Source organism: Mobula hypostoma, chromosome 7, assembly GCF_963921235.1.
Source record: "Mobula hypostoma chromosome 7, sMobHyp1.1, whole genome shotgun sequence".
NCBI classification, from domain to species: Eukaryota; Metazoa; Chordata; class Chondrichthyes; order Myliobatiformes; family Myliobatidae; genus Mobula; species Mobula hypostoma.
In genome coordinates, this window is record NC_086103.1 from 77,077,388 (window position 1) to 77,092,139 (window position 14,752).

At 44.1% G+C, this 14,752-nt stretch overlaps 1 long non-coding RNA gene across 2 annotated transcripts in view; it reads left to right on the plus strand.

Moving 5' to 3' along the window:
* LOC134348960 (uncharacterized) overlaps positions 1-14,752 on the plus strand; it is a 163,477-nt gene that overhangs the window by 36,879 nt on the left and 111,846 nt on the right. The gene's annotated exons all lie outside the window — the stretch shown is intronic.

Here is a 14,752-nt window from a genome sequence, read left to right on the forward strand (position 1 = left end):
GTTTGTTAAATGGCCGCATAGCAGTTTACTTCTGGTTAAGGGTTTTGTTTGTTTATCTTTTTACTAATTTTGAGCAGAGTTTAATAAATGTTTATTTGTTTATAAAACCTGACATTGCTATATTCATTGTTGCCAGTCACATGACAATGGGTAAAACCCTCCCAACTATTGAGTACATCTACATGAGATGTTGCTGTAGAAGAGCAGCATCCATTATCAAGGATCTTTACCACCCAGGCCATGCTCATTTCTCACTGCTGCCATCAGGACTCAAGAGCCTCAGGACTCGCACCACCAGCTTCAAGGGCAGTTACCACCCTTCACCCATCAGACTCTCGAACAGAAAAGGATAACTACACTGATTCTATTTCTGGTGTTCTCACAGCCGATGGTCTCACTTCACGGACTCTTGTTACTTCATGCTCATTACTTACATGTGCACAGTTCGTTGTTCATTGATCCTGTTTACAGTTACTGTTAGATTTGCTAAGAATGGCACAAGAAAAAGAATCTCAGAGTTGTATGTGGCGACATGTATGTACTCTGATAATAAGCTTTACTTTGAACTTTTCAACTTTATATATATGTATATTAAATTGCTAAATTAAAAATAGTAGTTCAAAAACAGAAGTAATAAAAAAGTGAGGTAGTGTTCATGGGTTCAATGTCCATTTAGAAATCAGATAGCGGAGAGGAAGAAGCTGTTCTTGAAATGCTGAGTATGTGCCTTCAGTCTTCTGTACCTCCTTCCTGATGATACCAATGAGAAGAGGGCATGACTTGTGTGATGGGTGTCCTCAATAATGGATACCGCCTTTTTGAGGTACCGCTCCTTGAAGATGTCTTGAATACTCTATGAAAGCTAGTACCCATGATGGAGCTGACTAATTTTACAACATTCTGTAGCTTAGATCCTAAGACCATAACACATAACAGCAAAATTAGGCCAATCTGCCCATCGAGTCTGTCCCGCCATTTCATCATGGCTGATCCCAGATCCCACTCAACCCCATACACCTGCCTTCTCGCCTGATCCTTTGATGCCCTGACCAATTGACTTCTGCCTTAAAAATACCCATGGACTTGGCCTCCACAGCAGTCTGTGGCAGAGCAGTCCACAGATTCACTACTCACTGGCTAAAAAAATTCCTCCTTACCTCTATTCTAAAGAGTCACCCCTCAATTTTGAGGCTCTGCCCTTTAGATCTGGATACCCCCACCATAGGAAACTTCCTCTCCACATCCACCCTATCTAGTCCTTCCAACATTCAGTAGGTTTCAATGAGGACCCCCACATTCTTCTATATTCCAGTGAGTACAGGCCCAAAGCTGCCAAACACTCTGCATATGTTAACCCCTTCATTCCCAGAATCATCCTTGTGAGCCTTCTCTGGACTCTCTCCAATGACAGCACACCCTTTCTGAGATATGAGGCCCAAAACTGTTAACAATACTCTAAATGTGGCCTGACTAATGTCTTATAAATCTCAGAATTATCTCCTTGTTTTTATATTCTAATCCCCTTGAAATAAATGCCAATATTGCATTTGCCTTCTTTACCACAGACTCAACCTGTAAATTAACCTTCCAGGAGCCTTGTATGAGGACTCCTAAGTCCCTCTGCACCTCTGATGTTTGAACCTTCTCCCCATTTAGATAATAGTCCACACTATTGTTCCTTTTACCAATATGCATTATCATACGTTTCCCAACACTGTATTCCATCTGCCACCTTTTTTGCCCATTCTTCCAATTTGTGTAATTCCTGCTGCAATTGCATTACTTCCTCAGCACTACCTACCCCTCCACTTATCTTCGTATCATCCGCAAACTTTGCCACAAAGCCATCAATCCCATTATCTAAATCATTGATAAACAATGTGAAAAGCAGTGGTCCCAATACTGACCCCTGAGAAACACCAGCAGCCAACTAGAAAAGGGGGCTTTTATTCCCACTTGCTTGTCAGCCATTCCACTATCCATGCCAGTATCTTTCCTGTAATGCCATAAGATTTTATCTTGTTAAGCAGCCTCATGTGTGGTACCTTATCAAATGCCTTCTGAAAATCCAAGTAAATGACATCCACTGCCTCTCCTTTGTCCACGCTGCTTGTCACTTCCTCAAAGAACTCTAACGGATTTGTCAGGCAAGATTTCCCTTTACATGTTTCGATCCCACACAGTAGCCCCAACCTTCCATACCAGACAGTGATGCCGCCTGTCAGAATGCTCTCCATGGTACATCTGTAGAAGTGTCCAAGTGTTTTAGGTGACAAACCAATTCTCCTCAAACTCCTCATGAAATATAGCTGCTTTGATATGTTGGGACCAGGTTAGATCCTCAGAGATCTTGACACCCAGGGACTTGAAACTGCTCACTCTCTCCACTTCCGATTCCTCCATGAGGATTGGTTTGTGTTCCCTCGTCTTACCCTTCCTGATGCCCTGAAGTCTATACTGGACTCAACTCTTCTTCTGTGTCAGTTCCCCCATACTCCTCAGTTCTTTGATCTTTCAATTATTTACACAGAGAAATTCACTATCCTTTGGGAGAAGTATCGACACACCTCAGCTTTAAACGAGCAGCGCCTTATTTTGCTGCTGTGTCCCCTTTTTCTGCTTGTGAAAGCATCTCAACATTTACTCTGTCAAACGCTCTTAGAATCTTGTCACCCCTCATTCTTCAAAAGTTCAAGAAATTCAAAAACAGACTGTCTTCCTTGTCTTCATAGGACAATTCTCTCATTCTAAGAATATAGCCTGGTGAATCTTCTTTGGACTGCCTCCAATGTTACTATATCCATTTTTAGGTAAGAGGACCAAGACTTTGCACAATATTCCAGGTTAGTCTCACCAACACTGTTACACTTGTGAGAAAATCTCCCTGTTGGTAAACTCCCATTCTTTTGTAACAAAGGCCAACATTATTTGTCTGTATAATTCCTTGCTGGACCTGCCCGCTAACTTTTTGTGACTATGTACTAAATGAAGTTCATTCATTTTTTAAAAACTTTTTTGAAGTATTGGGACTCCTGGGAATCCCAGGCCCTCGATCACTCTGTGTGAACAAGCATTCTGGTTGGCTTTGAGAACCTCTGATCTATCTGTCTGGAGCACACACGAGCGCCACATCAATTTAAATAGGGGAATGGATCTCCACAAAACCACTACTCACCCACCCTGTCAGAATTTTCCTAGCCCATCTGCCAAAGACTAAATGGTTTTAACTCTGGTCTCACCTGTCACCTCAGCACCCACTAAGCTGTACTGGAATCAAGTCAGCTTCAGTCCTGTGGGACAGCCCGAGTTGAACTGATTGCAGGTGAGGATCCACTGTTGAAATAGAGACCCTTGCACCACTCGCACATCGGCAACACAGCAGTGGAAACAGTGAGCAGTTTCAAACTCCTGGGGGTCCACATCTCACACAGCCTTTCATGGTCCCAGAACACGCCTTACACAATCAAGAAAGCTCACCAACGCCTCTACTTTCTGAGGAGACTGAGGAGAGCTGGATTATGCGTCTCAGTACTCTCAACCTTCTAAGGATGCACAGTAGAGAGCATCCCAACATGCTGCATCGCTGGATGCTGAGGAAACTGCTCTGCAGTGGGCAAGGAGGCTCTACAATGGGTAGTCAAAACTGCCCGGTGCTTCACTGCTGCCAGCCTACCTGCCATCAGGGGAGGGGTACAGATTGTGCCATACAGAAAGGTGCTGGATCCCACCCACCCTGCTCATGGATTGTTTGTCCCACTCCCATCAGGCAGGAAGCTACGTAGCATCCACTCCAGGACCACCAGACTTAGAAACAGTTACTTTCCCCAAGCAGTGAGGCTGATCAACACCTCCACCCACTAACCCACTCCTCCACACCCTGAACCACAACTTCTTTATCAATTCCTATCAGAGTCACCTTATGTACAGTCACAATCAATACGTATTTGTATTTTTTATTATTGTGTTCTTTGTCTTATTATGATTTTTTTTTGCGCAGCATCAAATCCGGATTAACTCTTGTTTGCAAACAAGTGAAAATTTGCAGATGCTGGAAATCCAAGCAACACACATCAAAAAGCTCCTCCAGCATTTTGTATGTGTGGCTTTAACTAATATTTTGTTCTCCACCATACTTGTGTGCTGGAAATGGCATTAAACAACCTTGAATCTTGGACCTTGAGCAGTTCCCTACCATTCTCAGAGCAGTCATCCAAGGCTGAAAAGAAAAGAGCAGTCAGGTGTAAGTTCAGTCTAACGTTAGAAACTAAAGGCTCAGCAGCAGTATTGGTATGGAGTTTGCGCTGAAGCCTCTGCAGTGGGCCTGAACCCAGAGCCTCCTGGAGCAGAGGCAGAGGATTTATCACTGAGCCACAGCTGATACAGTTGCTGCAGGATTCAAAGAGAATCTGCTCCCACACTGTTACCTTATACCACATCCTCAGTTCTTTATAACCATATCATATTTTATTAAAAAATCCCATCGGACAAATTTTTCCGATGTCTCCTGGCAATGCTGTTTTAAATTTCAACCGTAAACTCAACAATTCTGGAAAGAGTGTGGTGTTTGCACACGTCTCTGGGGATGTTCTATCTGTCTGCATCAACTCCAGTAAATGTGACTAATGAGAATCAATTCATTGAATTTCTGATGATCTGGGAGGCTTAGGCATCTTGTCACTGCCGCGTAAACACATGATTTATCAAAGTAATGGTTAATTAAATTAATGTACGGCAATAAAAAAAGCAGTTATAATGAGTGTTTTGTCCCTTTTCACCAATTGCAGCTGCGACAGCAGTTGCTGGTGGGGGTGGAGAAGTGGCAGAAGAGGAGATGAGAACAGGCTGAGGAATGAACAAGTGACAGTGTATCTTGTAATTAAACAGCATTTCAGTTTATCAGCTTTTGGAAGTCATTGGAAGAATGAATCACCATGGTCTAAAGTTTGAAATTCAAAACTGGCATAGAGTTAGATTCACCAAATTCTAGCACCCCAGATCATTATGGTTGACATTCACTCAGTGGCCACTTTACGGGTACACCTGTACACCTGCTCGTTAACGCAAATATCTAATCAGCCAATCATGTAGCAGCAACTCAAAGCATGAAAGCATGCAGACACGGTCAAGAGGTTCAGTTGTCCAGACCAAACATCAGAATGTGATCTAAGTGACTTTGACTGTGGAATGATCGTTGATGCCAGACAAAGGTGGTTTGAGTATCTCTGAACCTGCTGATCTATGATTTTTACACACAATACTCTCTTGAGCAGGGTTTCCCAAACTGGGGTCCATGGACTCCTTCGTTAATGGTAGGGGTCTGTAGCACAAAGAAGGTTGGGGACCCCTGCTCCAGGGTTTACAGAGAATGGTGCGAGAAACAAAAAAAAAATCCAGTGAGCGGCAGTTCTGTGGGCAAAAACGCCTTGTTAATGAGGGAGGTCAGAGGAGAACGGCCAGACTGGTTCAAGCTGACAGGAAGGCAACAGTAACTCAAATAAACACATGTTACAACTGTGACGTGCAGATGAGCATTTCTGAACACACAACACGTCGAACCTTGAAGCAGATGGGCACAACAGCAGAAGACCACAACATACACCCAGGGGCCTCTTTATTAGGTAGAGCAGGTAACTAGTAAAGTGGCTACTGAGTATAATGGTGGTGAAATTGCCCACGTAAAACCGACCGTACTTCAAAATAAAGCTTTGCTCATGAAGTTTTTGTGCATCTATATGTGTGGACATATTGAGATTGTGTTGAACAGAAGAGAGATATGGTGTGACAGATTCCTAACAATATTAAAAACAAACATCTGGAGGAACTCGTGAGTTCAGGCAGCAGCTGTATGGCAGGCAGCAACTTTATCAATAGCATGGTACTGAACATACTTCCATTTCCTTATATCAACCGATTTCAAGTGAAGCCGCTGAGACGTCAGTCAGGATAGTTGAGTTCAAAGAACATTTATTACCAAAGTATGTATTTGTTATACAACCTTGAGATTCGTCTTCTTACAGGCAGCCACAAAACAAAGAAACCCTAAAGAACCCATAAAAAAACTGTCAAACACCCCAGTGTGCAGAGAGGAAAAAAAACAAATCATGCAAACAATAAGAATAAGCAGGTGGTGTTTAGAAGCAAGTCCACAGAGATGAAGCCCGGAGCAGTCAGAGTAGGGCCACAGCCTCAGTTCAGTACAGAGCTGGATTATGTGTCTGAACACTGCCTGGGGATTGTCCCATCAATTGCCCGACATTGTTGCTCAGGATCTTGGACTATATATATGTTTTTTTTTGAGTGACTATGCTTCTTTGCTTGCTATTCTGATTATGTTACTCATTATTTTTGTGTGTTTGCTTGCTATTTTGAATGTTTTGCACTTTGGTCCCAGAGGAACACTGAGTCATTCAGCTGTATCTATGCAACACACATCAAAGTTGCTGGTGAACGTAGCAGGTCAGGCAGCATCTCTAGGAAGAGGTACAGTCGACGTTTCAGGCCAAGACCCTTCGTCAGGACTAACATCGACTGTACCTCTTCCTAGAGATGCTGCCTGACCTGTTGCGTTCACCAGCAACTATGATGTGTGTTGCTTGAATTTCCAGCATCTGCAGAATTCCTTGTGTTTGCAGCTGTATGTATGGTTTGAATAATAATAAAATTTGATTTGATTTTGATTTGACATGGTCAAAGGACATCCATGGACTGACGAATGGCAAGAGCTGTGGATGTAGAGCAGTGAGGACGTAGGCTCGGTGGTCTGTGCGGGATGGAGGCATGAGGGCCAGTGACTCCATAGGGATGTGTGTTGGCCTGGTTCGAGGTCTGAAGTTTAGGGTCCCATCATCGGTGAGTTTGGAGTTTGTGGCCTCAAGTTCAGGTCCTGTCATGGTGACCCCTGGGGTCAATACCCAAGGTCAATCAAGTGTCCGCAAGTCAGCACACGATGGCTGAAGCCCTTGGTCTGCAGGTCTGCGATTCCACTGGGGAAGTCAGAGGCCTGATGTCTGCAAGTCAAATGGAGGCTGAAGGCCTGAGGTTGCAAAAGTGTGTGTGTGTGTGTGTGTGTGTGTGTGTGTGTGTATGCTGGTACTAAAATGTGGGAAAAACTTGTGGTCTATCCCAACATATCCTTGGGTTATTTTGTTTGTTAATGCATACAACACATTTTACTATATGCTTTGACATACACAATAAATAAATAATTGGAATCTGAATTTGCATCTGGGAAATTTGACCTTGTGGAATTCACAAATACCTAGCCAAAAGTTTGAGATAGAGAATAAAACTTGCTTTCACAAAATCTTTGCATAAACTTTTGAATTCCACCATGATAGGGCTTTGTGCATCTGACAGTAGGAATTGTGCCCATTGCCTTAGGAGTTTTATATGTCAATGATAAAATATTGTATCTGCAAATTACCTTTCTGTTGACTGGTTTAGTAGATTTCTTGCAGCAACAAGACCATAAGATACAGTATAAGAGCAGACCTGGCCATTTCACCCTTTCAACTCTCTCCGCCATTTAATTATCGCTGATCTTTTCATCCCTGTTGACGCACCTTCTCCCTGTAATCCTTAACCAACCCTTCCCCTTATAAATCAACAACCTACCAATTCCTGGCTAAAGTACACCCAAAGGTTTGGCTTCCACCACCATCTGTGGCAACAGATTCTTCAGAATCACCACTGTCACTTCATCACTTAAATTTCAGTATCTGCAAGGTTTCAATAAGATCGCCAACTGATCCTTCTGAACTTCAGCAAGTAAAATCAGACATTTCTGATGTGTTGTGCCTTTGCTTCCAGGGGGTGCAGAATTTAATCAAGCTTTGGAAATGATACTTAACAACAGGACTGACAGAACACTCACAAATAGATGTCAGTGACCAATGAGTGAATATGTCTAGTGTTGGTCCAGAGTGAGTACGCTAAGGGTTGGTCCAGAGTGAGTATGTTTAGCACTGGTGTAGAGTATGTTTAGTGTTGGTCCAGAGTGAGTATGTTTAGTGTTTAGGGTTGGTCTGGAATGAGTATGTTTAGTGTTTAGGGTTGGTCTGGAATGAGTATGTTTAGCGTTTAGTGTTGGTCTGGAGTGAGTTTGCTTAGTGTTGGTCTGGAGTGAGTTTGTCTGGTGTTGGTCTGGAGTGAGTTTGTTTCATGTTGGTCTGGAGTGAGATTGTTTAGTGTTGGTCTGGAGTGAGTTTGTTTCATGTTGGTCTGGAGTGAGTTTGTTTGGTGTTGGTCTGGAGTGAGCTTGTTTCATGTTGGTCTGGAGTGAGTTTGTCTGGTGTTGGTCTGGAGTGAGTTTGTCTGGTGTTGGTCTGGAGTGAGTTTGTTTAGTTTTGGGTTGGAGTGAGTTTGTTTAGTGTTGGTCTGGAGTGAGATTGTTTACTGATTCCAGTAACAATAAGAGAATCAATGAAAGACCACACCAAATAGGGTGAACAACTAATGTGCAAAACGTAATAATCTGTGTTAATACAAAAAAAAGAAATAATAATAATAAATATATCAGCAATAAATACCTAGAATGTGACATGAGGAGGAGTCCTTGAAAGTGAGTCCATAGTTAGTATGAACAGTTCACTGGTGGGACAAGTGAAATTGAGTGAAGTTATCCCCTTTGGTTCAAGATTTGGATGGTTGAGGAGTAATAACTGTCCCTGAACCCGGTGCTGTGAGTTCTGGGGCTCCTGTACCTTCTTCTTGATGGCAGCAGTGAGAAGAGAGCATGTCCTGTGTGGTGGGGCCTTGATAATGGCAGCTGCTGTCCTGCCACAGCACTCCAGGTAGATGTGCTCAATGGCAGGGAAGGCTATCCCTGTGATGGACTGATATCACTACTTTTTGTAGTATATTCCATTCAAGGGCAATGGTATTTCCATATCATGCCATGAAACAGCCAGTTGATATATTTTCCGCTGCACATCTATAAAAGTTTGTCCAAGTTTTAGAAGTCATGCCAAATCTTTGCAAACCTCTGAGGAAAGAGAGGTGCTGCTGTGCTGTCTTTGTAATTACACTTACATGCTGGGCCCAGGACAGGTCCTTGGAATTGATAATATCAAGCAATTTCAGGTTGCTGACCCTCTCCACCTCTGATCCCTCAATGAGGACTGGCCCTAGGACCCCCAGTGTCCTCTTCTTGAAGTCAATAATCTGCTCATTGGTCTTGCTGACATTGAGTAAGAAGTTGTTGTGGCACCACACAGGCTGATTTTCAATCTCCCTCCTATCAGCTGACTTATCACCACTTCTGAGTTGGCCTAAAACCACGGTGTTGTCAGCAAACTTAACTTTGGCATTGTAGCTGTGCTTAGCCGCACATCATATCTGTAAACAGAGTAGAGCTGGAGGCTAAGCCTCGTAGTGCCTCTGTGTTGATGGAGATTGTGGAGGCGATGTTGTTGCCAATTCGAACTGGCTGGGGTTGGCAATTGAGGATTCAATTCCACAAGAGGGATTGTGGCCAAGGTCTTGAAGCTTGGTGATCAGTTTTGAAGGGATGAAAGTATTGAATGCTGAGCTGTAATCGATAAAGAGCATCCTGATGTATGCATCTTTGCTGTCTAGATGTTCCAGGTTTGAGTGAAGAGCCAATGAAATGGCATCTGCTGTGGACCTGTTGTGCCGGTAGGCAAACTGGAACAGATCCAAGTCGTTCTCAGGCAGGAGGGGATACAAATAAGTTTCATCCTCATCCTCTCAAAACATTTCATCACTGTGGATGTAAGTGATACTGGATGATAATCATTGAAGCTGGTAACCACATTTTTCTTCAGCACTGGAATAATTGAAGCCTGTTTCAAGTAGATGGGTTCCTCAGAATGCTGAAGTGAGAGGTTAAGGATCTCAGTGAACACTCCAGCCAGTTGATCAACACAGGACTTTAGTACTCAGCCAGGTACCCCAACTGGGCCAGATGCTTTCCGTGCACTCGCCCCCCCGAAGGGTGCTCTCACATTGACCTCAGGGACTGAAATCACAGGGTCATTGGAGGCTGTGGGAGTTCGTGATTGTTCCACCATGTTCTGATGGTCAAAGCGAGCCTAGAAGGCATTGAGCTCATCTGGAAAGAATGCCCTGATGTCATCTATGTCGATTGATTTCACTTTGTCAGAGATGATTGCATTCAAACATCCTTCATTGATCCAAGTTTAGTCCAGAATTGCCACCTTGCCCATGTGATAACTTTGCAGAGATCATATCTGGACCTCTTGTAACTTTCTTGGTCACCAGACTTGAATGCCTCTGATCTGGCCCTCAGCAGATTGTGGGTTTCATGCATCATCCACGGCTTCTGGTTGAGGAAGACTGAATGATTTTGTGAGAACATACTCATCTACAACTGTTTTAATAAAGTCTGTGACAACCATGGTGTGTTTATTCAGATCCACAGATGAGTCCTTAAACATGGCCCAGTCTACCGACTTCAATCAATCCCAGATCTCTCTGCTGCCTCCTGCAGACACCTCCTTGTTGTCCATATCTCTGGAGCCTTGCTCTTTAGCCTCTGCTTGGGTGCAGGTTAGAGAAGGACAACCAAGTGATCAGATTTCCCAACATATGGTCTGGGCATGGAAGGGTAGGCATTTCTTATCTTAGTACAGCAGTGTTCTAGTATGTTGGGACCTCTGGTGCTACAGGTTATATGCTGATGGTAAATGGGCAGGATTTCTTCAAACAAGCCTGACTGAAGTCTCCAATTATGATTTGAAATGCATCGGGATGGACTGTTTCTTGTTTGGTGACAGCAGTAGCTCAAGCGCTTGATTATAGTCGGCCGCTGGTGGTATGTAAACTGCAGTCAGGATCAGGGAGGAGAACTCCCTTGGTAAATAGAATGATTGTCATTTGATTGTTAGAGGTTTAAAGTTGGGGGACACAAGTACGACAAAAATGCCACATCGGAGCACCACTGAGAGTTTATCGTGTAATGCACACACCCACTTTTGCCTTTTCCGAATCAGCAGTTCAGTCCATCCTGTGTATCGAGGAACCTTTGGGTCTCTGGCATACTCTGAGTAACCACGTCTCTGTAAAACGCAGAACACAACTATTCTTCATTTCCCTACGATACGACAATCTTCACCTTCTGTCCTCAATTTTGTTCTCAGCAACTAGATCTACTAACAAGGTGCTGGGCAGAGGGTGCCTCAACATGGCTCGGAGACCCTCTTGCTGCCTTGTTTCTGCCCATGCCAAAGAACCTGCGTCCGTTTAAAGGTGCTGTACCTGCTGAGTGCTTGAGAGTTACGTCTGCCAAATCTTTCAGAAGGTCATGGTATCTGGAGAACATAGAAACATAGAAACATAGAAAATAGGTGCAGGAGTAGGCCATTCAGCCCTTCAAGCCTGCACCGCCATTTATTATGATCGTGGCTGATCATCCAACTCAGAACCCTGCACCAGCCTTCCCTCCATACCCCCTGATCCCCATAGCCACAAGGGCCATATTTAACTCCCTCTTAAATATAGCTAATGAACCGGCCTCAACTGTTTCCTGTGGCAGAGAATTCCACAGATGATTCAAAAATGTGTTGCTTAAAGGGAAATTACATGAGACTGATTGAAGTGAGAGTTATTTAAAAGAGGTATATTTAGAAGTTTATGTTTAGTTTCACCTTTAGAAGAGTTGGTCTGGAGTGAGTTTGTTTAGTGTTGGTCTGGAGTGAGTTTGTTTAGCGTTGGTCTGGGGTGAATTTGTTTAGAGTTGGTCTGGAGTGAGTTTGTTTAGTGTTGGTCTGGGATGAATTTGTTTAGAGTTGGTCTGGAGTGAGTTTGTTTAGTGTTGGTCTGGGGTGAATTTGTTTAGGGTTGGTCTGGAGTGAGTTTGTTTAGTGTTGGTCTGGAGTGAGTTTGTTTAGCGTTGGTCTGGGGTGAATTTGTTTAGAGTTGGTCTGGAGTGAGTTTGTTTAGTGTTGGTCTGGGGTGAATTTGTTTAGAGTTGGTCTGGAGTGAGTTTGTTTAGTGTTGGTCTGGGGTGAATTTGTTTAGGGTTGGTCTGGAGTGAGTTTGTTTAGTGTTGGTCTGGAGTGAGTTTGTTTACTGTTGGTCTGGAGTGAGTTTGTTTGGTGTTGGTCTGGAGTGAGTTTGGTGTTGATCTGGAGTGAGTTTATTTAGTGTTGGTTTGGAGTGATTTTGTTTATTGTTGGTCTGGAGTTAGTGTGTTTAGTGTTAGTTCAGAGTACTTTGAGAACATGGCAGACATACCAAAACCAAAAGCTATGGATAAACCAAGGGATTTGAAGTCTGCTGAGGGCTAGATTTGTGGCATTCAATACTGGTGATCTAGAACTATGCAAGAAGTCCTGTTACAACCTGTGAAAAAACAATTCCAAATGAGGTTAGAGACGGAGTTGGGTGCACATCAGCTGTGGCAGATTTTGCAGGCTGTTATTTCCTACAAAGCAAAACCTAACATCACGAATTTTTAGATTATGGGAACACTCGGTCCTCTTGTATTGTCATTTAGAAATGCATACATGGATTAAGAAATGATAAAATATTGCTCCGGAGTGATATCATGGAAAACAGGACAGACCAAAGACTAACACTGACAGAACCACATAATTATAACATATAGTTACAGCATTGCAAAGCAATCCCATAATTTGATAAAGAACAGACCATGGGCACAGTAAAAAAAGTCTCAAAGTCCCGAGTTGATCGACTCTCGAGTCCCCAATAGCAGGCGGCAAAAGGGAGAAACTCCCTGCCATAAACCTCCAGGCACCGTCAACTTGCCGATACCTTGGAAACAGCCGACCCCAGCCGACACTGAGTCCATCCATCCGAAAACTCGATGCTTCCGAGCAGCCTCTCCGATACAGCCTCCCGTGCGCCATCGACCTCTCCCCAGCCGCTGAAACACGCAAAGCCGAGGATTTCGGGGCCTTCAGCTCCAGAGATGCCGGTTACCACACAGTAGCAGCGGTAGCAAAGCAGGCATTTCAGAAGTTTTCCAGATGTTCCGCTGTGCACTCACATCTGTCTTCATCAAATCAGGATTGTGTATGGTCCCCTACTTGACAGATAACAGATATTCATCACCGAAGTGACCGCACGCGCTGTTGTCGCGCCGCCATCTTCTCCCCGCTCCCAGATGAATTGCTATGATGATTCACTCCCAGATGAGCTAAGTGCCTTTTATGCACGCTTTGAAAGGGAAAATAAAACTACACCTGTGCAAATCCCTCTGGCATATAGTGACCGTATGATCTCTGTCTTGGAGGCTGTCATCAGAACATCTTTGATAAGGGTGAACCCTTACAAGATGTCAAGCCCTGATGGTGTACCTGGTGGTGGTCTGAAAACCTGTGCCAACCAACTGGCAGGAATGTTTAAGGACATTTCCAATCTCTCACTGTTGCAGTCAGACGTTCCTATTCTGCCAAAAGGGCAACAATCGTACCAGCGCCCAAGAAAAGCTGGGTGAACTGCCTCAACAACTATTGCCCAGAGGCACTCACCTCTACTGTGATGGAGTGCTTTGAGAGCTTGGTCATTTCTACAATCAACTCCTGCCTTGCAAGGTCCTGAACCTGCTGCAATTTGCCTATTGCCACGATAGGTCCACAGCGGATAGGATCTCACTGGCTCTCCACTCGGTCTTGGGTCACTGGGACAATAATAGTGCCTACATCAGGCTTCTGTTTATTGATTACAGCTCACCATTTAACAGCATCATACCCTCAGTTTTAGTTAGCAAGCTCGAAAGCCTGGACCTCTGTACCTCCTGCTATAACTGGATCCTCGTCTTCCTCACTGGGAGCCCACAGCTCTGTGCGGATGGGAATTAACATCTCTTCCTCGCTGATGATCAACACTGGCGCACCTCAAAAGTGTGCCCTTAGCCCACCGTGTTACTCTCTCTATATCCACAACTGTGTGACTGGGCACAGCGCAAATGCCGTGGAAAGGGCGAGCAGTTTCAAGCTCCTAGGTGTCAACATCTCTGAAGATCTACCCTAGGCCCAACATATTGATACAACTACAAAAGGGGCATGACAGTGGCTATATTTCATTTGGAGTTAGAGGAGACTTGGTATATCACTAAAGACACACAGGTTTCTACAGATGAACCGTGGAGAGCATTCCAAGTGGTTACATCACCGTCTGGTATGGAGGGGCCACTGCACAGCATCAGAAAAAGCTGCAGAAAGCTGTAAACTCAGCCAGCTCCTTACTGTCTGTATTATATTGACATTTGCATTGCACCATCTGTACAGCTGTAATTACCGGCTAAGTTTGTTTTCTCTCCCATTGACCTCCAGCTGCAGAGAGTTGTAAACTCAACCAGCTCCATCATGGGCACTAGCCTCCCCGGCATCGAGGACTCCTTCAAAAGGTGATGGCTCAGAAAGGCAGCATCCATCATTAAGGGCCCCCATCTCCCAGGACATGCCCTCTTCTCTTTGCTGCCATCGGGGGGAGGTACAGGAGCATGAAGCCACACACTCAACGCTTCAGGAGCAGCCTCGACCCCTCTGCCATCAGATTTCTGAATTGGCAATGAACCTGTGATCACCACCTCACTACTTTGTTGCTCCCTTTCTGCTCTACCTATTCAATTTACTTCTTATCTGTATTTCATAATGTAATTCATACTATTTTGATTATCTTGGATTACAATGTACTGCAAAACAAGAAATTTCATGGCATATGCCAGTGATATGAAACCCAATTCTGAGCATTGGTGGGGAGTGAGTACATTGAGTGATGGTCTGATGTGACAGAGCTCTCAGAC